This window comes from Meriones unguiculatus, chromosome 1, assembly GCF_030254825.1.
Source record: "Meriones unguiculatus strain TT.TT164.6M chromosome 1, Bangor_MerUng_6.1, whole genome shotgun sequence".
Classification (NCBI taxonomy): domain Eukaryota; kingdom Metazoa; phylum Chordata; class Mammalia; order Rodentia; family Muridae; genus Meriones; species Meriones unguiculatus.
The window spans coordinates 196,230,785-196,258,158 of NC_083349.1; the positions used below are offsets into that span (position 1 = coordinate 196,230,785).

General features: G+C 48.6%; 2 long non-coding RNA genes across 3 annotated transcripts; both read right to left on the reverse strand.

The window, feature by feature from the left end:
• Window positions 1-603: 603 nt before the first annotated feature.
• Window positions 604-4,270, reverse strand: LOC132652410 (uncharacterized). Its single transcript, XR_009589955.1, has 3 exons — window positions 2,929-4,270; window positions 1,778-1,870; window positions 604-840 (listed from the first exon to the last, which is right to left on the reverse strand). It is a non-coding gene; the product is annotated as an uncharacterized LOC132652410 (long non-coding RNA).
• A 442-nt stretch (window positions 4,271-4,712) lies between these two features.
• On the reverse strand, window positions 4,713-11,386 carry LOC132652411 (uncharacterized). 2 transcript variants are annotated; one of them, XR_009589956.1, is made up of 4 exons: window positions 11,270-11,375; window positions 9,775-9,859; window positions 8,212-8,333; window positions 4,713-6,627 (listed from the first exon to the last, which is right to left on the reverse strand). It is a non-coding gene; the product is annotated as an uncharacterized LOC132652411 (long non-coding RNA). The 2 variants fall into 2 exon arrangements; XR_009589957.1 differs by lacking the exon at window positions 9,775-9,859 and having other exon boundaries at window positions 11,270-11,386.
• Between the last annotated feature and the right edge of the window lie 15,988 nt (window positions 11,387-27,374).

A 27,374-nucleotide genomic window follows, 5' to 3' on the forward strand; every position in this document is an offset into this window, starting at 1 on the left:
ATCTATGAGATCACGAGCCAGTCTTACTAACCTATTTTACAAAACAGACTGAGCCTCAAAGGAAATAATCCGAGCCAAAGACTCTCAACCAGGAAGTGGCCACCTTGGGATTCAGACACGGGGACAGTTGCAGCACGGGCTGCCAGAAGCTGAAGAAGAAAAGCCACAGTGAGGAGAGGGCCAGCAGGGGCTCGGGCTCTGGACCTACTTTCCAGCCCACCAGACGAGCTCACTGTGGCCTGAACTGAATCGTGCCAGGAACTCCTCCTCCACACAAACCCGGGCTCGCCAAGTTCCTAAAGCTCGTCCCCAGTAAGGGTTCCTGGGGGTAGCACTGAGAGCTAAGCCCTGTTTTCTCGGTGACACAGCAGTGGGTACGTGAGTATGCATAAGAGCTGTCCCTCCCTCCTTTTCCGGCCATCCCTTCTTACCATCTTTGAGATTTTTCTGTGCAAAATGCCCAAGACAGCACACACCCCATCCTTCTTTTCTTCTCTGCCCTTGGCATCTCCAAATCCTGAAATCACGAGCTTAACCAGCCAGTTTAGCATAAGAAATTAAATTAATTTTCATGCTCCAAACTCGAGATGTAAATGCCTTTATTAATAATTTAAAGCTCGTTTGTTTATGCCGTTTGATATTTCTCAGGTTCAGGGAAGCAATTAAGTTTTGCTTAAGTTGCTGATCAGACAGTGTCACCAAGTGCCAGTCTTGTCCATTCTGCCTTCCGGAGCTGCAGGGACTGCAGCAGGGACAGAGAGAGCCTGGCGGAAAGTAGGCATAGAAGACAGTAGGCTGCTGTCCTTGCCTCTGGGGGCCTCTTGCTTCCTGGAGACCTCTCTATCGAGATAGAAGAGGGCACAGCCTCTTGTCAGTGCATGTCCAGACAGGACACTTTGGTGCTCAGAATGGCGCCAACCTTAGAGGTCCTGGCCACACGAGCATCTTCCCTCTAAACAGTTCCTTCTGAGAGTGTAATTTCAGCAGTTGTGAGGCTGAGGCAGGAGGAGGGAGAGTTTGAGGCTACAGACTAAGACCTGCCTTTAGCTCAGCAGGCGCAGAGCCCTGGGTTCCGGCCCCAGCACCACATAAACCAGACGTTTGACTGTGGACCTTTAATCCTAGCACTTGGGAGGTGAAGACAGGAGGAGAAGTTCATGATTGTCTTTGGCTACATAGCAGTGAGAGGCCAACCTGGGCTACATAAAACTGTTAATAGTTAAATAAGTAAGCAAATACTTATTTTTTTTTTAAAGAGAGAGAGAAAGCAAAGAAAGTCAAGTTCAGCTAGTTGCTCTGTCAGCATTTTTATTAGAAAGGGCTTGGCTACCAGGGTCTGAGAGAACAGGCCCCACAGTTTATCAGCTTAGCCAGAAGTATGGCTCACCTCCATTCTGTCTGACCATTGGGGAAATGCAATAATGCTTAACAATGCCTTTGGAAGATGGATGGAGCAGGGAGATCCCTCGTGCAAAAGCCTACCCTTTCTTCCCAGGACTTTCGGGCCTTTCCTCAGGCCTTTTCAGGCTCTGCTGTCCCACTGGGCCCTTCCTCATCTTCTGGTCTCACCTTTGCCTCAGCCCTGTACACTTACACAGTGAAAGCAGTCAGCCTCTCAAGGAGCTGCTTCATGCTGCTCAACACTCTAGGCCTTTGAGTGGGTGCTGAACCTCTCAGACTTCTATGGGCTTCCTGTTCCTGTCCCTCTAGAAAAGCCCTGAAGGGAGAGTCAGGCACAAGGCTGGGTAGGAGGAAGGCCAAAGGAAGGCTAACTTACTTTAATTTGCTGGTGTGGAATGATCCAAAAAGCAATTTCTTTTTCTTGGTGGAGCTCGAGCCACACTGAGGGAAAGAGACTGAGGCCTTTTATCTGTGAGAAACGTCAAGTAGGTTAGAGGAAGGACGCAAAGACGGTACCAAGGGCAGAGAGGCAAGGCCTTCAGGACATCTTGGAGCTGAGTCTCTGTGGTGGTTCTGGCCCCAGGGAGGGTTGGCCTGGAGTCTGGAGCAAATTGCCTCTGACCCGAGGGGCAGTCACATCAGTCTGCCTGCCTTCGCCCTCCTCAAGACTTTTCTCATTTGGGGGTCCTACACAGGCCACCTCAAAGTCTCCTAAGCAAAACCTAATGTCCCTGCAAGATGCTCTACCAGGAGGAGCCACCCTGGAATCAATGCATGCAGCCTAGAAAAGCTATGAAAACAGACCAATGTAGAATCCTAAAGCTACTTAAAATGTGAGGATTATTTATTTATTTATTTAGGTAACTTGATTGTGGGTTTCTTGGTTGTGAACTTTGTAGATGGCACAGTCATTGTAACATGAAAAATTATAAATGCACCTGTAAGACTCTGGTGAGCTGGGGACACCAGGGCCCCATCCACCCCTAGCACGGACAGGAGAGGGGAGTCATCACTTCTAGGTGAAACTGGTGTATTGAGGAAGTGGGTGGCTGATTTCTGTCTCACCTGGCCCAGGGTGCTGTAGAAGAACCCAGTCATGGGAAGGCTGGAAGACCAAATGTTCGTTTCTCGGGGTTCTGTTTCTGGGTGCCGGAGACGTGGGCTCTGCAGCTAGCCTCCGTGAGTGCTAGTGAGGGCCCTCTCCTGCTTGTGCACAGGCACGGGGGAGCTGAACTAGACTCTCTAAGGACACTGTTTGCATCGTGGGGGCTCCACCATCGTGACCTTGCTTAGTTGGACAAGTCCCGTGGAATAATACTTTTACCCTGCTGATACTTAATATCTAAGAGCATGCACAAAGCACCAAGGCACAGTAGGCTTTTTCCACACTTCCGCTTCACCTCTGCAGCACAAAGAGAGAGAAAAGCTACATACATACACTCACAGTCCCTGGGACGCACCGCAGTCCCAGAATGCCTGCCCAGCTGGCAGGATGCACACTCATCACAGCGCTGGACACACACATACCTTTCTGGGTCCCAGAACCACCTGGGTATTGGAGGCAGCTGAGGCCGTCTGTCTATGAGGCCTGCTCATATGCCCATCTCAGAGTGAGGTTTCTGAGTTGTTTCCCAAATGCGCAATCTTCCAACAATGAGCACTGCTGCTTAAGGGAGCCTCTTCAACTGCAATCATGACCCAGATACACACGCGGAAATCACTGGCCATGCATGGCTTCCAATGTTAATGCCACGTTTATGCAGCTGCGGCCAGTGTGAGGACGTGGGAGAGAAAGAAGCAACTGTGGTGTCCTGGTACTGGACACCCCAACACTCCACCCCCCCGCCTCTCCTGGACACCCCAACACTCCCCCCCCGCCTCTCCTAGGCAGGGAGAGATCTTTGGCTGAGACACAGGGATAACCGTGCATGGCCCCAGCCGCAGGTTGAGTGTCCACCCCGCTGTGGCCACACCCAGGTCCCTCTGGTCCATTGCCCTTCCCGTCTTCCCCATCCCAGCAGGGCCTTGGCTGAGTCTTCCGGAGGCAGGTGCATGGGTACCCTTCCTAGGGCTCCTAGGCTCACTCCTCCTTCCTTTTCCTGCTTCATGCATGATGTCACTGGATGCCTGTGTCCCGAAATGTGACATTTCTCATGCACTTTCCTGCTTAACGTTCCCCCACAGCCTACTTTGCTTCTTAGCCCGCCCATGTGGCTTTCCAGAGAAAGGAAGCATTCTTTCAACCTGGTACTCTTCAGATCTGTGCTGACAGTCTGGCTTACAGCATCTAGACTGGCCAGACTGAGGAACCATCAGGTCCAGCCCTGAGCTGCAGAGCCGCAGACATGCATCTTCTTAACGGTCTGGAAGACTTTGCTCAGTGCCCAGTCTGAGCCACTTTCCTGACCTTCCCTGAGCTCCTCTTTCCAACCTGTGCCATCTTTTCCTGATTTTTTCATTCCATTTCACTCACCTTGGCTTCCTGGGCTGGATCCTCAGCCCTACCTGCTCAGCTCTGACTTCCCTTCTGAGAGCATTTTCTGGTACAGGTAAAAAGCTCTGCTCCTGGAGGCATGAACAGCTCTTCGTTTGGGAAGATGAGGCTTGTACATGCTGGCTTTGGCGGGAGGTCATATTGGTGCGAGAAGGGGACAGTGCTTACACTGGAATAAAATGTTGTCCTTGAACTCTGGCTGCTAGCAGAGGTCAGCCAATCACATGTTACCCTTAATTGACCTATCATATTAGCTTTAATGGCTTGGCCAGGAAGTGGAAGCCCAGCAGGAAGCGATTACAATAACTAAGACTGCTCTCAGGGATCCATCTGATCTTCAAACAGCCCTGTCAGTGAGAGAGGAGGGGGTCCGTTATCCAGCCAAGACAGCAGCTTAGCCAGTCCAGTCAGCTCTACTGATGTCACTGGGAAGCAGTGAAGAATTCTGGAAAGCTGGCTGGACACCCCAGGGCTCAGTCCTGGAGCACTTGGTCCCAGTACCCTGCAGGGCTGTGGCCAGCGCGGCTTCCAGTACAGACTTCTGAGCCTTGTGTGAGGTCATGAAAGCTTTGGGGCTCCAGATACCCTCTCTCCCTACCCTTCAGCCCCATGTTACCCCACTTTTCTTTGCCTTGGGCCTGGGGTGGGGGTGGGGAGCAGGTCAGTTTTCGTTTGGGTTGGCGTCTTTCAGGGCAGCCCAGGAAAAAGACATTGATTTATGATCAAAAAGGAGGAGGATGGGGGGGGGGGCGCGGGGCATCAGGGGTGGTGGGCGCTAAGAGATAGTATCAGAAAGAATAAAAAAGACTCTCTGTGCCTTAAGGAAATATGATGAGGACGATCCTGCCCTCTGATGCGCCGGTAGGCGTGGGCTGGAAAATCTTTTCATGTAAAATTGAAATGGAATCAGGAATGAGGAGAGAGCGTCTTGGGGCTTGGGTGTGCCTTCCAGGACTGAATTAAATTAAAAACATATCGATTTTTCCTGCCAACAAACAGGCCTGGCACAAGGCGGGGTAGAGGGGGAGGACACAGCTCTGGGAAGCAGCTTGAATCCCCGTCCCAGTCCACCTCATCCTTCTGAGTCCTGGCAATTTTATAATTGGCCCGGTGGGTTATGATTAAAAACAAAAACAAAAACAAAACAGAAGAACCAATTAACAGTAGCTTCCTCTGACCTCCAGTTTGGGGTGGTAGGAGACAAGGTAATGACTTAAGACAGAAGGAAGGAAAAAAAAAAAACCTGAAAATAAAAATAGAAAATATCAAGAGCAAAGACCTAAATCTTTTTGGCTCCCTGATTAATAACCCTGTCAGGCCGATCACAAGCCCTAAACAGCGAAGCTCGTTGCAGCTGAATTTTTTATACTTTCTATTAATCTTTAATGATAGCTTGGTCACCTAGTCTCTTTTATCTTGTCAGATAAATGTATGGTTAACAGGATAATGAGATTTCTAAAGTCCCATCTCAGCTCCCAGCCATCTAGTGCATGCGGTGACCTTTGACCCCTGGCAGACAGAGGCACCAGGGTGCTCGTAATTGGGAGGTGTGCTGGGGGTGTATGGAAAACTGAAAGATGGTTTAAACTTTGATTTGAGGTTAGCGAGGTCAGCGAGCTCTGGAAGACCAGCGGGTTTTATTACCAGCTGCCTCTGATGGGGATATAATTAGATTTAGCTATTGCCTTATTAATAAGTAATCGCTTCCCCCACCGCTGTGGGTGGGCAAATGTATTCCTTGGATAATTTGAGGACATGAGCCTGGCTTTATTAAGAAGAATATATCATGCATGTTTGGCCAGAAGCAGGCACGCATCTGGACTTCTGGACTTTGGTGGAACTTTGTCATTTTTCACCCATTTGTGATACTGGGAAAACTGGCCATAGCTTTCTAAATCTAGCCCTACCTTGGTGACTTCAAACACTTTGCTGTCAAAGGAGATACCTGTTTTAGCCTCTTTGATGATTTAATAGCAAGTGATTTCTAAATAATTGCAACCATCATCCATGTATCTATGTGTGCCATTTGTCCATCCATTCACCCACGCATTCAGGAGTCTATGCATCACCCCTCTGTGCATACATTCATGTCTTCATGCATTCATTGATGAACCCATCCATCTACTCATGCATGGATGCATCCATCCATGTGTTTATTGGGGGGTTGTCAGTGTTTTGATTTGTTTTGTTTTGAGACAGGGTCTCTGTGTAGCCCTGGTTGTTTCGGAACTTGCTATGTAGATCCGGCTGGCCTTGAACTTGCAGAGATCAGTCTGCCTCTGTCTCCTGAATGCTGGGATTAAAGATGTTTACCGCTATACCTAGCTCATCTATGAGTTTACGTGTGCATTTATCCATTACTGTACCTCTGCACCTCATGCATGTACATATCTCACTTGCTAAATGCTTGTTCAACCCTAGATGAGGAAGAGTTCACGGAGGCAGAGACCTGCCTTCAGCCTCCATAAGCACAAACAGAGGCACAAGCAGAGAAGTGACTGAAGTTCCCTGCACAGTGAGTTAAGGCTGTAAGAGACACACTGACGAATGGACACCACATGGACAGGCCACCCTGGCATTCCTAAACTGTCCCTGCAGGGGCAACGTGGGCATCGTTCTGCTTTTCAGAGAAGGGCTGGGATTCAGAAAGCTGTTGACTGGGGTCCGAAGAGCTTGTGTTTAAGAAGTTGTCTTTGCCTGACATGTCCTTTTATAAACAGCCAGGACAGTACCTGAAAAGGAGGAAAGAAGAAAGAGAAACATGATAGAAGAAAGGCTGGAGTAAGAGGAAGGAGAGATGCCTCTCTAGTTCTTGACTCTGAGTAACTAGCTCAACAGCTTGACTGTGAAAATGCCATGTCCTAGCCATTTGCTGTTGCTGTTGTTTGTTAAACACCATTATTTGGCTTTTTCTTTTTAAACTGGAATTTGCTATCTCAATACCTTTTCCCCAAGCAGCAAGTAGGGCATTTAGCTCCCACTATGTTACTATGAACCTAAACATTTAAACTTCAAATTGAAAATTCTTGCTGGAGAAAGAAGTACTTAGTTACAAAAGGATTCTGGCCACACTCCCTCTCTATTTTGTGGAATTGATGTCATAGCATTATTTTATGTCTCATTAGAAAAAAATCCCTGATAATTATGTCACAACATATTATTAGTTGTAAAATACATTGACTCCCAAAGTGTCAAATTGCAAAGACACATATTTTGTGGTTGATAAAAATATAATAGTTACAACCAGTTTTATTGTTTTAATTCCTGTTTTTCCACGTGTTTTGGGAGATCACAGTAAGCTCTCATGATGGCTCTTGGTCGTTTGTCTTTGAGAGCTCTCTGGGCTTAGGTCTCCGTTCCAGAGGGGCTTCAGTGCCATCTCTGAAAGGTGAGTGATGTTGTGGAAAAGGAGCAGAGGAGAGAGGGTCCAGGCCCAGTTCCCCACCATCAGCTAGGGAGGCGCTGCTGGTCTCTGCTGCTCAGAGGTAGAGAGAGCCCTTGTTCCCCTCCCTTTTCTTTCAGGACCACATCACCCTCTTACAGCTTGAATTCCTCGAAGAACAGCCTTCCATCAGGAGACCTTCAGGACGGGTGGATGGGGTCTGGGTCTGGGGCTCAGCAGGTGGGGTACCTACCTGGCCTCAGGTTCCATCCAAGCATCAGGTGGACAATGTACAAGTGGCGTACACCTGTAATCTCTGTACTCAGGGAGCTGAGGTAAGGCGACCAGAATTTCAAAGTCATCCTTGGCTACATAGTGAATTCAAGGCAGCCTGGGCGCCCTGACACCCTATTTCAATGGAACGAGATGCAAAACCAACCAACCAACCAACCAACCAAACAAACAAATCAAATCAAAATGAGACAGGAAAGTCGCATGAAGATAGGTCTTTCTTTAGCTATCTCTGAACACTTCCCTCCCTGCCTCTTCTAGGGTTGAACTAGCACACAGCACATATTTACAACTGCAGAAATGAGGAATCGAGGCTAAATGATGCATGAGGGCAGGTTATGAATGGATGGGTGGGAGGGTGGGTGGCTGGGGACTGGCAGAACAGAAGGGCAAACCCACATCTGTGACGGGCAGAACCCATATCCGTCTACCCTCTCTCCAGCCAGGCACTTTGCTCTCTCTGCTGTGTGCAGTAAGTGATGTAGGGAGTGACGTCCTCTTGGTCAAGCTGTGCTGTGGTTCCCCACCTTCCTCCACAAAAGCATCCAAACCCCCAATGTGCTCCAGTCTTTCCCTGACATAGGATGACTAAGAATCCCAGAAATTATCCACACACTGGTCTCCCTAAAACAGTGAATGTTACCTTATAGAACAAAGGGCGGATGCTTGACTGCAGGAGACATGGCGGCAGCTCTGTGGACAAAAGCAGGGACTGACGAGGAGAGGGCCAAGTCCTGAGCCAAAGAATGCTGGCAACCCTGGAAGCTAGAAGAGGCAAAAGATGGATTTACCTGGGATCCATCCCACAGAAGGAAGCAGTCTACTTCCACCTTGACTTTTGCCAAGTAATACTCAATTCAAGATTCTGACCTCCAGAAGAAATCCATGTTGCTGGGAATCACTGGGTTGGTGGTAATGGGTCACAGTAGTGAAAAGAAATTTAATCCTAGCTGCCAGCTCTTCTAGTTTGATTATGGTATTAAAGGACTGTTCTTCCTATTGTCCTTAATGTAGTGACGTGGTGGCAAACTACGTTGTGTGAGCTTGGGGACCTGAGCTCAGATTCCCAGCACCCACATGAAAAGCTGTGCGTGTGACATGTGTCTGCAACCCCAGTGCTGGAGAGGTGGAGACAGGAGGATCCCTGCTAGCCCAGCCAGTCTAGCAGAACAAGAGCTTCGGACTCAGGGAGACCATGCCTCAAAACATAAGATGGAGAGTGAGTGAGAAAGACGCTCTTTGTTGACATCTGCTCTACACACTGGCATGTACATGCACACTGTCCTCTGAACACCATAGATACATGCTCTAGTTTGCTTTCTATTGTCCTGAAAAAACACTGACCCAAAACAACTTGTGGAGCCCAGGGCTTCTGGCTGGGGAGGATTCCCTCTCCACTCTTCTAGACAAGGTTAGTGCCAAGGGAACAGCCAGAAAGACAATCTCATGAGCTCAGTTCTATTGCTACTTCTCTACCTCTCTCTTTCTGTCTATCTCTGTCTCTGTTTCTCTGTCTCTCTGTCTCACTCTGTGTGTGTGTTTGTCTGTGCGTGTATGTGTATGTGTTGCTTTTGTCTCTTTGGGTATTGTTTTGTTTGTCATGTTATTCTGTCTCTGCAGCAGATGGCAGGCTTGGGGTTTAGTAAGAAAGGGCACATTATTGTGATTTTATGACATTTCTCTGCTTGTCCATTTCTAGTAGGAATGAGATGTCACTAAGGGTTCACCCATGCCATTTTTAGGTTCTTCCTGTAGATAGCTCTTGCTGTTGAGTAGGGCAGGTGTGGTCTGGCTCATGGAAGGAGGCAGGAGGCAGGAGGAAAGTACAGGGACAGCTCAGGACTGGGGAGGACAGGTCTGGCTTGCCTTTATTTTCTGCCAAACCCCAATATTGGTCACAAGCAGAAGCCAGCCAGCAAAGCCCTGTGCAGAGGTCGGAACTGCAGGTGTCACCCCACCCCACGGAGCTCACGGGGCCCTGTGCAAGGCCCCTGCACCCTTTCTCTGGGGTTTTACCATCTTCATTGCCAAACAGCAGATGCCAGGGTTGAGGATGGTCTCATATATATATATATTTATTTTTTAATGAACTGAACCTACCTCCCTTCATCTCCTCTTGGTATAGTCTATATTCTAGACTTTTTTAGGCTCAGAACAAATCTCTGGCAGTGTTTAAGAGAGTGAGCTCTGGGGGCAGAGTACTTACTTATATCTTAATACACAATTCTGCCAGATGCTGGCCCCATGTCTGGGAAAAGCTCCAAATCCTTTCCCGGCCTCAGTTTCCCCATCTGTGAGCCAGGAAAAAAACAACAACAGACATCCAGAAGGATTGTACCCAGCCAGTTAACTCAGTAATTGAAAAGGGTGTTCGAGCACCTTGTGTCTCCCCATACTCCATGCTCCACGCATCTCCTCTCCTACCCACACCAACTTCAGAGAACACTGAGTCATACCCAAGCCACTGCCTCAAAGAACCAACTTCCAGATCAGTCTGTTACCAAAGCACAGTATAAATGTTTTCTTATGCTCCATAAATGGCTCCTCAGCTCTGCAAAATGAAATATTCCTTTCATTATAGAATGAAGAAGCCATTTATCCGGTGTCTTAAGTGGTATGAATAGGCTGTGCAGCCCTCAGCAGAGGGGTAATGACGTTGTCGTTTCGCCAGCTTGGGACAGGATGACGCAGTGTGTACATGGGGAACGGATGGAGGCTTCTGGAAGGGACCAAGAATCCTTCACTCCCGCCAGGAACAAGGCACAAAGCGTCTGCTCCCAGGCTGCGCTTGCCAGGAAAAATGTTGGGATTCCACCTGGCATCTCAAGGAGCCAGCACTGAGCTGAAACCAAGGGAACCCCATTTGGAGAGGAAAAGGAGAGATCCAACAGGCCCGAGGATGCCACCTGCCATACCGATGCTCTCCATTGTCAGCCTCCCCCACCCCACAAAAACTCACATGCCACTTTAGACCTTTAAAAGCACAGTTGTGGAGAGTACTCTGCTTCAAACAAACTTCTGGCTTGTTTGTGGGAGGAGGACGAGGATTCCAGAGAGAGAGAGTCTGATCAACGGTTTCTCAGATCCTGATGTCTCACCGTGAGCCCTTTCTACCAACATATTCCTCCCACTTCACCACTGTACTTTAGAAAGGCAGAGTCCCCCGGCTGAATGCAAGTGCTCAGCTCTGAAACAGGGGAGAGTGGTCACATGGCCAATACCCCTGTGATACAGCGGCAAGCCTGTGAGGGGGACCAGGTGAGGTCTCAGTGAAGACGCGTCATCCTAAGGAAGAGTGATGCCCACCCTGTGGCATTGTACCAAAGTTCATCTGTCACTTAAAATTGGGATGAAGGGGCTGGAGTTGGTGGGAAAAGTCCAACACTGGGACCACCCTGAGCTGAGCAGTCTGTATGAGGAGGGGTGTCCCTGCACCTGGGGAGGAGTTGGAAAGAGTCCAACAGAAATGTTGAGTTTGGGACCAGACAGGGCAGAAGAGAGGAAACTGAAGTCCTGATGCGGGGCTGCTGATGTGAGTGTGGGGTAGTGGGGCACTGTGATGGCCTGCTCTAGAGTTAATTGAAGGATTCACAGGCTGAGTCACAACTTCTCCAGATGTTTGTCATCGTCTGTCAGCAGTCAGGCAGAAACTCCAAAACTGTTCTAGATTATTTCCATAGTTAACACAAGGAACCACTTACCAGGGCTCAAGGCTGCATAGGCACAAAAAGAAGAGAGCTGTTGTGTCCTTGGGAACTGCAGCCCAGGAGGTAGCTCTAGGAGCCCACAGATGCCCTCTCTCTCCTCTCACTTCCCAGTTTACCACCAATGCTTCCTATTGGCCAAACCTACAGGAAACCAGCTGCAAAGGAATCTGGGAAATGTAGTTCCCTGGGAGAAGCTGTGGCAGGGGGTAAAAATGGAGCATGTGCGGCTGAACCACTAGGCGTGCTGCGCGCAGGAGGCTTTTTGGATCCCGATAGTGGCCAAGATGGCTTGACTCTTCCCTCTAACTTGAGTTGAATGTGTGTGGCCAAGACTAGAGTGTGTCTGGGCCCCCTATTCTGCAGTCACCGTTGGCTTTCAGTGCCTCCCATGTGCTGACTGGCTTCACCTACTCTCTTAGGGCCTTGGCAATTGAGTCCACAGCATCAGAAGGCAAAAGCGGAGAAGTTTGCTGCAGACCACATAATTCCTGGGATTCTGAGTCCCTCTTCTGGAACTGACCATACTGGAACATTCTGGGAAGAATTCTGCTCTGGGAAGAGGCGCTTATTTTGGAATTAACACACTGGGTAAACGTCAGTGAGGCACATGCAAAAACAGTCTTGGCATCCGCCTCCAGAGTCCTTTCCATTCGGTTTCAGACAGTGCCTGAGTTCTCACCTGCCATCCCCAGCTGTGTCGCTTGTCATCTGATGGGCAGCGAAACTGCGTCTTGAGGAAATTATGTCAGAGAGCAAGAGTGCATGTATTTCTGCAGTTGGCTGGTGAACTGGCAGGAGGCTGACCAGGCCTGGATGGTTCTTGTTTGGCTGGAAAGTCTTAGGTTTTTTGTTTTCTTTTTTTTTTTTTTTTTTTTCCTATCCCCCTCCTCTGTCAGTTAGCTCAGGCTAGCATAGCAGTTTTGGAAGAGAAGAGGAGTGGAGAGTTTTCAATCCCCTTGGTCCCAGACTCCCTGCCATTCCCACTACATGCTAAAGTGAGGGGAACTCAGAGCTCTGATTAAGAGGTGGGGAATAGAGACTACCTCACGGTGAGAGGCCTACAGTGAACGGGCCCCCATTGCAGTGTCTCTCTGTGCTGAGACAGCGTGCCCCTTATGCCAGTGTGGACTCTTTTTTCCACTGCTAATGATGGAGCTCTGATGTTTAGCTAAGTTCAGAATCATGAAATTGCTGAGCTTTCCCTAAAGCCAGAACTGGCTTTCTAGCTGGAACCTGGCCAATAAAACAGCAAGCGAACCTGCCATCAACCCTTTGTTTCTGTTCATTTTTGTTCTTCCTATTACTGACTATAGAGGCTAGAGCCAAGCACTCACAGTGGACCATGAGGTAAGGTGCTACACACAAGCTTCAGGGGACTGCCAGTGACCTGGGCTCTGTCAGGTTTCTGCTTCTCTGTGCTTATCGCATGGCCACAATCTCATGGCCCTCGATGGCTGCTGAACTTCCAACCACACCTTATACCTGGCATTAGAATGAAAGGGGTCTTCTGGACAAATAAGCCTTGATAAAGGTTTCCCAGGTGTCTTGCTGAGTGGCATCCTCTGTCTTGTCATGGACTATGCTTGGAGGGGAGAGTGAGAAATGCTGATTTTAAACTACCCCAAGGAAATTGGGTTCTTTTGATGAAAGATCAGGGAAATAAATTCATGGTCAGTAACAAGAGGCCCTTGCTAGGGATGTCATAAGGGAATGTTATTGTTATTGCTGTGTGACAGTGCTACACACTATGGATAAGTCTTAGAAATGCAAGGTCACATGAAGAGGCTTGGTGTGAAGTATTTCCTCAAGAGTCCAAGCCAGACTAGTCAGTATGGGTAAAAGTCAAAACAGAGGCTGCTCCTAGGGTAGAGAGGTCTCAGGGAGCTTTCTGGGGAGCTCGGAAATGCTCTAGTACTTCATCAAGGGAGCAGATATGTGAAAAGTGAGACTTATATAAGAATTTAGTGAGGCACATTGTGCTTTACTTCATACATACTATGCTCCAATAACTGATTTATTTATTTAAATTTTATTTTTACTTTTAGTTATGTGTATACACATATATGTATATACATACATACACACATACATACATACATATACACATATGTGAGTTTGTGCATGAGAGTGCGGGTGTCTACAGAGACCAGAAGAAGGCATTGAATCTCCTGGAGCTGGAGTTACAGGTAGCTGCGAGCCACACAATATCATTGCTGGGGTCTGAACTCAGGGCTTCTGCAAGAGTAGTCCACGCCATCTCTGCAGCCCTGAGCAATTTTTTAAAAGCATGTTCTAAGATTTAAATGTCTTCTAGGAATTAATCATACCACACATACTCATACACACATATAATTATTTTTTTTTTCTGATGATTTCTTTCTACTTGTTCACTTTGGAGAAAGTTCTAGCATCACAACAAGCACTAGCCTTGCTGTGCTTTCCTCTCTGAGGTTTAAGGTGGGCCTCTTGCCTGCCCAGCTTTCTCAGATCTCAGGTGCTAGGCATGCCATCTCCCTCTTCTCTCTTTCCTCAGAACATCTGCAGCCATCCATCAGCACATGACATAACAGACTCTGTGTACTCGTAATGAGCCCCATACTTTCCCCTTCAACCGGTACCTGCTATGTGCTTGCTAAATGACAGTCTGAAGACCCCCCATCCAAGCTCTACTCCAGGTAAGACTTTATTTGGCCCATTCTTTACAACAGACTCTATGTTCAGGGCTGGAAATGGCAGACCTAAGATTCCTGTCCTGCTTTCATTTCTGTTGCTCATTTCACAAATGCATCTTTGGGAAGAAGGGTTTATTTGGCTTAAAATTTCATGATTTGATTCATTATTTTGAGCAAGTTGAGGCTGGAACTTAAAACATCACAACCACAGTCAAGACCATGGATCCTTTCTTGCTTGTTTGCTTATGCTCAACTGGGTTTCTTAACTGTTCTACGGTCCAGTGCCTAGCCCATCAGAGGAATGGAAAGCCCAAGGCAACCATGTGGTCCCCCCACAGTGCTGTGTCCATCTGCTTAGGTGAGTGTGAACACTGGTGCCCAGGCAGGCTGGCCTGCAGGGAAGCCTCCTCCCTTCCCTCCCTCTCCTTTCCCTGTTTCTCACGAAGTGGTCCTGAAATGACACAGAGAGCAGCTGCTTAAGCAATTTTGCCAATTAATGGCTCTCTGAAATTAAACCGCCTACGCAGTCTGGGAGAGCCTTCTCCAGGAGGGATTGCAGCAATTGTCTTCATGCTAATCAGGCTTGACTTGCCTTCACGAACATTAATAAAAACGGGAAGGCGTCGGGAGAGATGCCCTTTTGCGGCGAATATCGACAATATCGTAATGAGCCTTGGAGAGAAGGATGCTGAGGCATGGTCTTGCATGCTCAAATCTGCTTCCCTCCAGGAGCCAGAGCTGGCTCTGGCTGCGAGCAGCTGTGCTCAGGGTAGGCAGAAAGCAAAGCCAAGGGCAGCCATGCTGAGGGAAAGCCATCGTTCCTTAGGGGGATGGCCTGGGTAAGTCAGTCGGAAGGAAAAACCAGGGGGCAAGCGCCCACACCTACAACAGAGATTCCATATTCGCCACACCACCAGGTAACCGGGGGCCTTCTGTGCAAGCCAGTGGCATCCTCAAAAAATTCAAAATGGCAGCCTCAGCCTGCTTACTCCCAGCTGGTTGGAATTTGGAGGCTGAATTACTTTGACATCCAGCTGAGTCAAACTACTCATGCAGGATTTTGCTTCTAGTACCTTCCACTCCCATATGTGCTCTTTCTACATTGTCATTCTCCGGGGATCAACATCTTAAAAGACAAAGTTCTTATGATAGGAATTAAAAGAGAGTCACAGAAGCTGGTGAATAGGTTTTTGCAATATCAATGTTTGGCATGAAGAGACTAGCCAGCGTTCGTGACCCACACGACTCCAAACTTGGCGCTCTGGTCTGTGTTTTTCTCATGTCATTATCCAGGGACGTAGAGGACCCAAGGCTTGTGACTTGACTCAGGTTACCAGGAGTCAGTGATAGAACGGGGATTAGAACAGGTCCATGAGAACTCCATCTTCATGCTTACCACTCTAGCAATCTGAGGAAGGACATACGCCTTTCTCTGGATTCTGGTTGTTGAACGTCCCCAGGTAGGGTAGGAGAATTGAGTAGAGTGAAGAGAAGAGGGAAGGGAAAAGGAGAAGAGATAGAGGAGGAGGGGAAGGCAAGGAGGAGAGGTTGGAAGGGTCACAGTCCCATTCAGCCATATACCAAATACCTCCTGTAGGACCAGGAGCTGCCAGATCCCATGGATAGCCCTGGATTCTCTCTCTCTCTCTCTCTCTCTCTCTCTCTCTCTCTCTCTCTCTCTCTCTCTCCCTTTCTCTTTGAACAGGAAGTTCCTACAGTTTGTGGAATAGCTGTGTATCAGGCCTTGAGTGTGGCTTTACACAGACAGCTTCTGAACACATAGGGTCCAGCTTCTCTACCTCCCTCTCTCCTTCCTTCTTTCCCTTTCTCCCCTACTCCCTTTCTTTCTATTCTGTCTTGAGACAAAGTCTCCTGTATCCCAGGTTGCCCTTGAACTCACTATGTGACCAAGAATGGCCTTAAACTTCTGATTCCCCTGTCTCTATCTCTCCGTTGCTGAGACTAGAGTCATAAGTCAGCATGACCAGGTAATGCAGTACTGGAGGTAGAAGCTGGGACTTCGTGCACCTAGCCGAGCACACTAACACCTGAGCTGCATCCCCAGCCCAGGGCTTTTTATTTAGATGGCTCTTTCTGGGGCTATTTCTCTTTATGTCCCCACCATCGCCTCTTTGAAAGCTAGGCATTTATACTTATTTCCCTCTCTCCCTCACTCTCCCTCTCTCTGAGAATTCTTAGCAGGATAATTGCTTTAGGAGTTGGTAATGCAAGGTGTATGCGTGTACCAAGCCTACGCTAAATATAGAGTAGCTACACCTACTGCTAATCTGTTTGTTTCTTTTCTCCCGTGTGGTTGTGTGTATATATTCGTTGTCTGAGGGAAGGTGTTTGCTATCTGTTTGTTTTTGCTAGGGTGATTTTAAACCAAGCACACCCCCAACGTTCTATCTCACAAGGCCATGCTGAGCTCAGTGGTAATCCTATTGGCTGAGACTGTGAGACATCTGTGAGGGCAGAGGGCAGAGCAGGCTGCCTCTTTCCCAGATCCATTACCTCTGAGGTAGCTCCCACCCGTTCTTCCTTAATGAGCTTAGACCATCCAGGCACCAGGGGTCACATATAACTTCAGTTAAATGGCATGTTGACCTGAAGGGAAGGTATTCTTCATACTACAATCTTCCAGTTAAAGAAACCGAGGCACCAAGATGTATGGATGCACTCATCATTCTTCTCCTGCGCCTGCTCTCCAGCCGTGACAATGATGTGTCCTGCTTAGGCAGATGCTGCTGAGGCTATCACCTTGACTTCTTTGCCCAGCCCTCCAATAAGCAGACAGTCCATGGCAGAGATGACCAGTGTCCACTGGAAATTCATAATCTCCAGGCCACAGGCATTTCTGTGCTTGTATGGGGGTGGGGGGCGGGGATGTCACTGCTCCACCAGGGACTGCATCTTCCAGGCGCTCTTGGGCCTGTGACTAGTTCTTACTGACAGGAATGAGCTGGCCAAGATTCCTAAGCCTCTGTATCTTAACTTCAACATCCTTCCTTATCTACTTTGGATAGAGAGGACTCCAAAGACTTAGAGGAAGGCAGAGCCATAGGACAGTAAGGGGCTGGATCACCACATAGAGGTGCCCTCATGAAGAAGGAAGTGAACGGATTTTGTGCTAGGTCCCCAATGATTTCATTTGACTCAGTTAGGCTTGACCTGACTAAACCTGACCCATGGTCAGTGATGAACCCAAGATTCCCAGAGACTGTCCTTGTCTATACATAACCTGGGCACACCTGGCCAGGGAGACTCTGCCCTGAGCACCGGATACTATAACTTGGATTCAAGCTTTCCCTACCAGAAAAGCCTTAGCCCTGGACCTGGGCATCATTTTGCAGAATTGAAAGCCCAGAGGGAGCAGCAACAGGCCTGTCATGTCACTATGGTCCCCTGTCAGGAGCTTCCGGGGGACGAGCAGGAGGGAGTCACTTGCAGGGCCAGCTCAGCATGAGAGCAGCGAGGCACGAAGGCAAACCACTTCCACAGCCCCTTTCCATAACCATACTCCCTCCATGTACAGACCCTTCCTAGCCCCTGCTCTGCTCTCTTCTCCATGCTCCTGATGGGGTAGGTAGGGCTGAGCTGGGGTTGATGGAAGAGGAGCCACAGGGAGACAGCCTGGCCGATGCCTGGGACTCTGAGGGTTATTCCAGCTCTAGTAGCCTAGGTGCTGGGAAAACCTGGGCTCTGAGACATAAAGACAGAACGCACAGTGCTTTATTAGTGCCGGAGACGTTTATTTCCCGAGTTAACAACAATAATAAACTTGTTTACGGCTGTGAGTTTCATTGCTCCCCCAGTGGGGCTCCCACCTGCTGCTTGCCGTGCAGAGCCTCAAGGCTGTGAGCACGCAGAGGCCATCCTGGCAGCTGGCACAGGTGGGTGGTGCCTCCTCCTGGCAGCTGGGAGGGCCAAGAGAGGTCTTCTAGATGCTGTAGCAACGATGGCAGGCAGAGGCAGTAGGGGACAGGGCCTGGCCCCCATAGCAGGACCTTGGACTAGTATTGTTAGAAGGAGCTAGCCTCCTACCCTTCTAATCAGGAATGAATGATGCCTCTGACTCAAGTGACTTCTTTAGAAGAAACCAAATGTTTTCAGAAAGGGGTGGGTTGGCTTTCATGTCAGATGAGGACTGAAATAGGGAGTTTTCGGGGTGCCCCTTTCAGGCTGGGCAACCTTGCTGCCTCCTTCAAGTGCTGTGCCCTGGCCTGCCCTGCCCCGCTGCCTCACCTCCTCACCCCAACCCTTCCCCAGGGATAAGCATGTGGGGTTCTCTCTGGCTTGGGGAAACACTTGGTCTTTCTTGTCTTTTCTTGGGATAGGGTTGCATATAGTCCAGGCTAGTCTTGAACTAGCTGTGCAGTTGAGTAACTGAGGATAATCTTGACCCTTGCCTTTTCCGCATTCATCCCTGAGCACCAGGGCTACAAGTGTGTTCCATTGTGCCCTGCTTTACTCTGTGCTTGGGATGAGCCAGGGCTTACTGCCTGGCAGGCAAGCAGTCTATCAGCTAAGCTTCATTTCCCAAGCCATGGCCAGTCTTTATTTGTTGCTTTGTTTATTTTGATCTTACAGTGGCAGTCTCCTCGTTGTGCCTCACGGAACCACATGACATGGGTAGGAGAAACAGTGCCTGCAGCTTTGGGCTCTGGGACCTGGAGTGGAAGACCATAGGAAGGAGGTATGGAGAGGCATGGTATAGATTTGTGAAGATGTGATTCACCTTCCACTGTTTGAAAAAGTTCACTCAAAATAGCTATCCACCAGGGACGCCAACTTCCTCATCACTCTTAGTTGCTTCATTGTGCGCCATTCTCTCGGCTCCTCAGGCCTCTGGTGGGGATTTCTTTGCAAGATTGCTGACAGACCTGTGGAGTTTGTTCTGAGTGGGGGTGGGGTGGAAGCTCCCTACTCTGTAGGAGCTGGAGTGAAAGCCTTGCTTAGTCTCCCACCAGGTGGGGATTCTGTAACTTGTGTGTGCACATGAATCCCCCAGAGGTCATGTGGATGGCTGGACTGTATGCCATAGCTGCTGATTCTGATCGCAAGGGTTTAGGATGCACTGAAGGGTTTGTGTTTCCATGCATGCAGAAACTTCTCCTCCGTGGACCACATCTTGAGACCAGTGCTCTGAGGGTATGGCAGAACCTTCGGCGAGTCAGAGCTGCATTCTTTCCAAACATCCTGAGCTCATGCGATGTGTCTCACTGTGGCAACTATGTGGATGTGTTGATTTTGTGCCAGGGACTGGATGAGGGCTCCCATTTGCCCAGCTCCCGTTTAAGCACCACAATACCCTGGTGCTGTGGACAGCAGAATGGATGCAGAAATGGGGACTTAAGTGTTAGGAAGCTTTCCAAATCCATTCTGCACAGGTGGAGAACTGAGGATCTAAGGGTATGTGGGCTGCCCTCGGAGACGGTCAACAGCAGTGCCTGAGTGTCCAGTGAGAGCGTTAGTTAAATAACCATTGGGTTTGGCCCAGCCATTGACCACAGACAGCGAGTCTCGGATTCCCAAAGGGGAGCAAATAAATAGAGGAACAGTGAGCGGAATGTCTAGGGGCAAAAGGGGGAAGAGGAGGCCTTCGCTGTATTTGCCTGTCGGCTGGGCGAGGCAGGCCCAGGGTCTGTTTCTGACCAACAGGGAAGAGGAGCTGTCCACATATGACTGCACCAAGAGTTTTGTCTGTACAGGTGTTCAGCAGTGTGGGAGCACTCTCCTGTCAGAGCCCTGCTGCTGAAGTACAGAGTACCCTTTGAGAACCCCCTCTCCTGTCTCTGCCATTTACCTGGGTACAACCATGACTATTCCAAAGGAATTTTCCACCCTCCCACAGCTGTAGCTCTTCATGAATCAGAACCAGCCCAGAGAGAGTCCCACAAGGTTTATATATTTATTAATTATTATTAATATTGTGTGTGTTCATGTGAATACCAGAAGACTATCTTGGTGTCCGTAATTAGGCTCTGTCCACTTTCTGTTTTGTTTTTGAGGAAGGAGCTCTCTCTGGCCTACAGGTCAGGGATTCAGCAAGTCTGGCTAATGAGGAGCAGTGATCCACTGTCTCTGCCTCCTCAGTGCTTGGATTACAAGCCGTATCTGTCGCGATCCTCCCTAACCCCTGCTCTCTTAGACTCTGGGGACTGAACTCGAATCTTCATGCTTGCAGGGCAAGCACTTTTTCTTCCCCCATCTATGAATTTAGTTAGCATCCTTCTCCTCACTCCACAGTGCAACCAGTCACTCTGCTGTTATCTTTGCCTTTATCATTGCTGTGCGAAGAAAGCACACTTGCTCGTGGGGCAGTTAAGGTGGGATCTCTGAGACACAGCTCAGAAGCAGAGATGGAGGGATGTCTGTCTTCGGAGCTGACAGGACTTCTGCTGGAGTACAATCAGGGTAGGCTGGTTGGACTGCACCATCCAGAGGAAGGCTCATTTTCACAGCACCTTCCACCCTGGTGGATGCACAAATGTCCCGTCAATCACATAAATTTAGGAGCCTTCTTTTCTCCATTGGAAAGTGGGCACCTGGCTTTCCTTGCTATCACGCTATCTTTGGGACGGGCCTGCAGTCCTGTCTTACAATATCAAATCGTTTGTTAGGCACAAGAGGACCGAGGGCATCTTGTGAGCACAGTCCCTGTGTCATGGGGCATTCACACTAGCCTTCCCAGGGCTCCACAGTGATCAGGAGGACTGAAAACAAATGGTTCTGAAAATGTCACTGCTTCTTTGCACACAAGGAGGGTCAGGCAGGATGTCACTCACCACTGGAAAAATCTTCCACTTTGGTGAAGAAAGGAAAGGCTGCACCAGAAGCTGGAGATGGTGGAAAGAGGAGTCTCTCAGGGACACGCACAGCCCTCTGCTTACCCTCCATGACCAGGCACAGGTCACGTGGAGTCTGTCTTCGCCTGCACAGGGTCCTTCTTAATGACAGCACAAGGCACATATGACAGACATCTGGCTTGGGTGAGTGCGCGCACAGAGCCATTGGAGAGAAGAAATGCGTGTAACGTGATCTTTCCCTGTGTTTGAGGAGGACTCAGTTCTCAAAGCACTTTGAAGAGGGGTCGGGGAGGAGAGGGAGGAGGTGGCAGAGAGAGCACACTGCTTAGCTCTTGGTTCACCCAACCATGGCGAGCAGGTCTCCAGCTTCTCTGGGGAAACAAACAAGGCTGTGGGAGGCCGTGGGAGTGTCGTCTGCCTAGGTGATTCCAAACACTTCATTGTCTGTATGCTGGATCTAATTAGATACTGATTTGTCTTTAACAACTTTGGAATGCCCTCTGCACCCTGAGAGCTCAAAGCAGCTTGTCTGGAAATAGCACATAGCTTATGGGACCCAGAGAAGATGTTCCAGAACGCGGGCTGTGTTGTTGCAGCTTTCTGACTGTGCCTCTAGCACCCCTCTCCCACCATCTACAAACGAGGAAGGTAGAAATTCTGGAAACACCTGTCTTAAGACAAGTCAGCGATGCCCCAGCCCTCTGTGACCCTTTTCTTTTGACGTTTGGATTGTAAATCTAGCCTTTAATGGCTCAGCCCTCTCTCCAGCCTGTTACTATTTTGTGTATATCAGCAAAACCTGAGGTTATTTTCCTAGTTCCCCAAGGGCCTCCTGTTTGGTGGCAAGTGGCCTTCGTGCCTATGCTCTAGAATCTAGTATCTACAGTCTGATGCCGACACAGAAAGTCATGTTGTTTTGTTTTGTGTGTGTGTGCATGTGTGTTGTTTTATTTTTTAAAACAGGTGTTATATAATGCAGGGTAGTCTAGGCCTTGAACTTCTGATCCTCCTCTTTCTACCTCTCAAGTGCTAGGAGGGCTGCTAATCCTGAAAGCAGGACACCCATACTTTTCAAGCCACCACTATCAGGCTGACGGTAAGGCTCGCTGGAGTGCTTGCTAGCGTTCCTGAAACCCTGGGGTCAGTATCTAATACTTACATGGGGAATGGTAGCACATACTTGTAACTCTAGTACTTGAGAGGTAGAGAGAGGAGGATCAGAAGTTCAAGGTCAAGACTACCCTGTCTTAAAAAACAGAACAACAACAACAACAACAACAACACACACACACACACACACACACACACACACACACACACTGGCCTCTGTTATTCAGGCCATGATGGATATATGGACCAAACCAGGCCCAGGAAATCACCTCTCCTTCTTTCAAAATCTCTCAGGATTCACACCTTGCGGGAAGCAGAGAGTTTCCTTGGCAACAGATGACTAATTTAGAAGTCCCTGTGAACAGGTGGGAGGCAGGAAAGGACACAAGAAGCAACACATCAGCAGGTGCCAAGTTTAAACAACAAGCTCCTGACAGACTCAGGTACACACAATGGGGGTGGGACGAGTGGGGTGCTCAGACAGAGCTGACAAGCCTAGGAGCCCCGCCTTCTGTTTGGAAGGAGGGCGGCTAATGAACTCTTAAGAGCATGCTATTCAGTCTGTCTCTGAAGCCAGTGGTGGGGGCTACAGTTCCTTGTAGGTCTGTGGTCAGAAGAAAAAATTGGCAGCCGAAGCTGGAGGCTGCCAAAATGTGGGCTTTTAGAAGCAGAGAGATCCAGAGAGAGCTTATGCTCAGCCATCCCAGACTCCCAGGTTCAAGACCTCAGCTTTCAGCAAGTTCTTTGCAAGCCACATGCACGCAATCTCATGACTGCTCATGTCTTCCTCTCTGGGGCCTCTGCTCCAGCCATTGCCTGTAGTGAGTGTATACAGGCCAGAGAACAATTTCATTCATCATCCTCAGGAACATATTCCACTTTCTTTGAGTCCTCCATTTTCTCTCATTTGCCTGGAGCTCACCAATTGGGCTAGACCTCATTGGCCAGCAATCCCTGGGGATCCTCCTAGGATGTGTTGGCCCCCTCAGCACTGGTATTACAAGGTAACGTAAGGGACTGTATTTCTGCGTGGTTATATCACCACACCCAGCATCGTTTTGCGTGGATGCTAGGAATAAACTTGAGTCGCCAGGCTTGTGCAGGCAGTGCTTTCCTTACTGAGGCATCTCCCACCAGCTCATCGCCTGTGCTCGAGAGTGTAGCCTCCTACGGCAGAAATCACGGGCTTCCTAGTGCCCACACTCCCAAGGCACAGTACCCTTAACTACAGCAGCAGAATATACTCTCTCTCTCTTACATTTCATCTGGGAGCTGACCTCAGTGTCCCTTCAGGACAAAGACTGGAGCCTTCAGAGACGTTGGAGGATCGGAAGCCTCATGACAGGACTGCAGTCATGAACTGTGTGCTGCTTCATCAGCATTCCCAACTTTTCCACACATCGTAGCAACTTAGGGATGCCTACCCTTTCCCAGGTCGACTGAAACCAAATATCAGCTAACAGCCAGGTTACTATCCGAGTGATAATTAATTTTAATTGTCAGCTTCTCATGACCTGGAATTACCTGGGAAGAGTCTTTCAGAGTTCTTTAGATCCGGTTGGGCTGTGGGCATGTCTATGAGGGGATTGTTTTAAATGTTAACTGATGTGGGAAGAGTCAGCCCACCATGGGTGGCACTATTCCCTAGTCAGGAGATCCTGGACTGTAAGTAGGGAACCAACTGAGCATTTACAAGCACGATGACTTCATTCTTGACTATGAGGTCAACTGCTTGCTTCAAGTCCCTGCTTCGATCTCTCACAGTAATGGGTTATAGCCTGGAATTACAAGCCAAATAAACTCTTTCTCCCCAATCTCTTTTTGTCGGGGTATTTTATCACAGCAACATAAATAAACTAGGACACAGCACTACACACTGAAGGCAGAGGATCTCTACAATGGGCTGTTCCTCATTCTTAGCCATGGGGGGGCTATTTGAGAACAAAGCTACTTCCTTTTATTCCTACATTGCATTATTGTTCTTTGATTATTTTTCCCATCTCTATTCATTGGCTCAATTTCATCCACCTAAACTAGCCAAATGTCCAGAGATGATTGATAAGGATGACAAGCACCTATGTAGACGCTCCTTCTGAATGATGCCCTTGATAAGCATCAATAATTGATATGACACACAACTGATTAAGAAGTGTCCACAGTGTCCACCGTGTTCCAATACAAGTCCAATCAGTCTTGGTCAAGTGGAGTTAGGCTCCTTGTGGGAGCCTGACAGAAGAGCAGGGAAAATGGGGTGAAGCTGTGCTCCTAAGGTTAGGTCATGGAGGCCCATTGCAGTTCCTTTATCTGGCTGGGGTCCCTAATCTGAGGTGGATGAAGTGGGATTGCAGTGCTCCATTTGTTTAACAAGAGCCAACTTGTTATCTTTATTAGAGACTGGGTGGCATTTCTACTGGCCCTTGCAGTGGCTTAGGGCAAGGAGGCTTACCAAGATGTGAAGTACCAGCTAGGGATGGCTATAGATGCATCTGAAGAAGTTAGCCTGTCAGCTTCCTACTCCTTGAGCATGCTCTAAAAGTAATAAAACCAATTATTTCTCTGAATATATGGAGAACCTTCCAGATTTCATTGTTCTAAAAGCCCGACTACCAGCTGTGAGCAGGATAACCCACCTTAGCCTGCTCCCCTTTCCAAACTATATTCCAAATGCCTCTGATTGTTCTAACTCTGTTAGAACAAGGCTGTACACTCTTACTGGACTTGTTGGAGCCTGGGCCTTGGCAGTGCTAATGAGCCAGGTTCAGCTACTTGCCCTCAACAAGCTAATAAAACAAACAATAATGAAAAGCAGTGGTGGTGGTGGTGGGGAGAGAACAGATTTATTCAATGTGTCTGCCCTGACAAGAGGAACAAAGAAGCCCAGGGAGCCCCTCCAAGTCCATCTTTAGGGTCCTGACTTCATGTTTCAGTTTCAATGGAGCCAGGGCAGTTAGAGTTTAGAAGTCCTGGTCAAGGCGCGGTCCCGCTCATGGTCATCATGGCTCTCTGGGCTCTGGCACGGTGGTCTGAAAAGTTGCCAGCACTATGTGATGCCTCTTTCCCATGGATCAGAGCTCCCTCTGGCTGGCACCAAGCTTCAGTCTCTTCTTTCTTTCTCCCAGCATGAGATTCCTGGGAGAAGTCCAATTCTGTGGGGTCCATTGTTTCTGATAAACAGGGAAGAGTGCAAGTGTCTCTTTAGAAAATCTTCGTTCCTGCCTGGATGGTTGCCATACCACAAGACAAGGCCTCAGTCTATAATACCCTCCCTCTGATTTCCTCAGCTTCTGGTCACACCTTGGCAGACTTCTCCTGAATACATCGGTCTTCCATCTCACTGCCACTAACTGAAATGTCTTTGCTTCCATTTCTGTTTGTGCCATTAGACTGTACCTACATTAAAGGCCTACACAAAGCCCCCGCCTGCACGCAGCTCCCCACCCTCAGCTGTGACCTGGACCAACACTCCCTTGATGCCCACTGAACTAGTTTTCTCCTTGTAACAGTTAAGGGGAATGTAGGACTGCAGACACTCTTGACTCATGATAGGACTACACCCTGACAAACCCACAGACGATGAAGCCACCACAAGTCAACAATGGGCTTAGTACACTTAACCCAAGAACCAGCACGGCTCAACTACACAACATAGACTGTTGGCCCTTGTGGGTATGTGCCCAGTTGGAAGCTGCAGGTGTCATCAGAGAGCACTGTACTGCCCAGCACCAGGCTGGGAAGGGGTCAAAAGTCAGTAGTTTCTATTGAACATGCATTACCAATGCACCATTCAGAGAGGATAAGTCAAACCAGAAGCAGTCTGCAACCCCTGTATTTCTTAGTCATAGTCAGGTGCCCTGTAGTGTTGTAGGCTACTGCTTCAGGAACCTGGTTTTAAAATTAGCAGCTTTAGTTCTGAGATCTCATCATCTGCATTTTATTTTATTTGTATGCATATGGAGGCCTGGGGTTGATTTCAGGAGTCTTTCTTAATTGCTTTTTGTCTTATATGTTGAGGCAGGGTCTCTCAGCTGAAGCCCAGCTCTCCAATTTGGCAATTCTGGTCATCCAAATTGCTCTGAGAATCACCTGTCTCTACCACTCAAGCTTTGGCATTGCAAGGCTACCCACTCACTCTTTATGGGTGTGCTAGGGATCTGAACCCAGTCCCCAAACTTGCTCGGCAAGCACTTTACCCTCTAATCCATTCCCCCAACAGCCCACCTACATTTTATCGATGAGAAAAATGATCATTTTCACAGTTCAGTGATTGGCTGAGGCAGCAGAGCTCGTAAGTGTTGGAGACACACGGTCTGCGAATGTCCAACCTCTGTTCCTTCATTTGTCAAGGCAGAATTTCTCCTTGTCTGCCTGGGACATCAGCTTTGAAGTCAGATAACCTAGAATGATTCAGGGCTGAGAACACTAATTTTGTTTTTCTCTTCTTTGCCAACTTAATCACTTTGGCCCATTTCTTCATCTGTAAAAAGGACAAAAATAAGACCCATCCTGCTTAGCCAAGACGGAGAGTGCTTTTCCCCTGGGTGTGGCTTTTAGGACAAGGCCTCCTATGCTACTCTCTATACCTCACAGTTTGACAGGGTCAATAAACTCTCAGTAAATGCTCAGTAAAGCTCAGTAAATTTTTGTGTGCCTTCGAGATGACTTGGCAAATGAACATGCTTGTCACCAAGCCTGAAGACCTGGGTTTGAGTCCTGAACCCCCATGGTAAAAGGGGAGCACTGTCTCCCGATAGTTGTCCCCTGACCTCTACATGCATGACCTCTGACCCTGCATACATAGCAAGTACCCCTACCCGCAACACACACACACACACACACACACACACACACACACACACACACACTAAATGAATGTTTTAAAATGTCTTTGGAATTCAATTCAATGAAATCAAATCGGATGAGTCAACCAACAGGTTAGAAATAAGAATTGAAACATCTTGTTCTTGAGGCCAAATCTGACAGAGTGGGTTGCTGTGGTTCCACTCGCTTGTAACTGTTTTCTTATTTGCTTTGTTTAGCAAATTCCTTCACAGAGAGCAGGGGAGGGAGCCTGGGAAGGCACGGGAGGGTGTGGGAGGAGGCTGGAATCGGAGGAGGAGCTGAGGTTGTTGGCTGGACGTACTGCTGCCTGCGTGGAAGATGTTCACAGCTCGGGACGAATGCGCACCAGCGGCAGTGCTGCAATTTGCCTGCGCCGCGTGGGGACTTGGCGGGATGGTAATCACCTCCACATTATGTGCCTTGTCTCTTTCTCTTCTTAATTAAGTAACTAATCTGGTGGAGGAGAGCTCTGTTTGTGTTTGCTTGGCAGGTGCAGCCTCGTGACAGTTGTCTGGAGAAGTTTCTTGGAAATTTATGAGACTTAAAAGAAAAAAAAAAAACCAAACTGCTCAGAACTGAGTCGACCTGCTGGAGCCTGGGAGAATGAGTCAGGCCTCTCTTGAAGCACACGGCAATATGGAAGCCACTGTCTTACCTCTTACCAGGCTG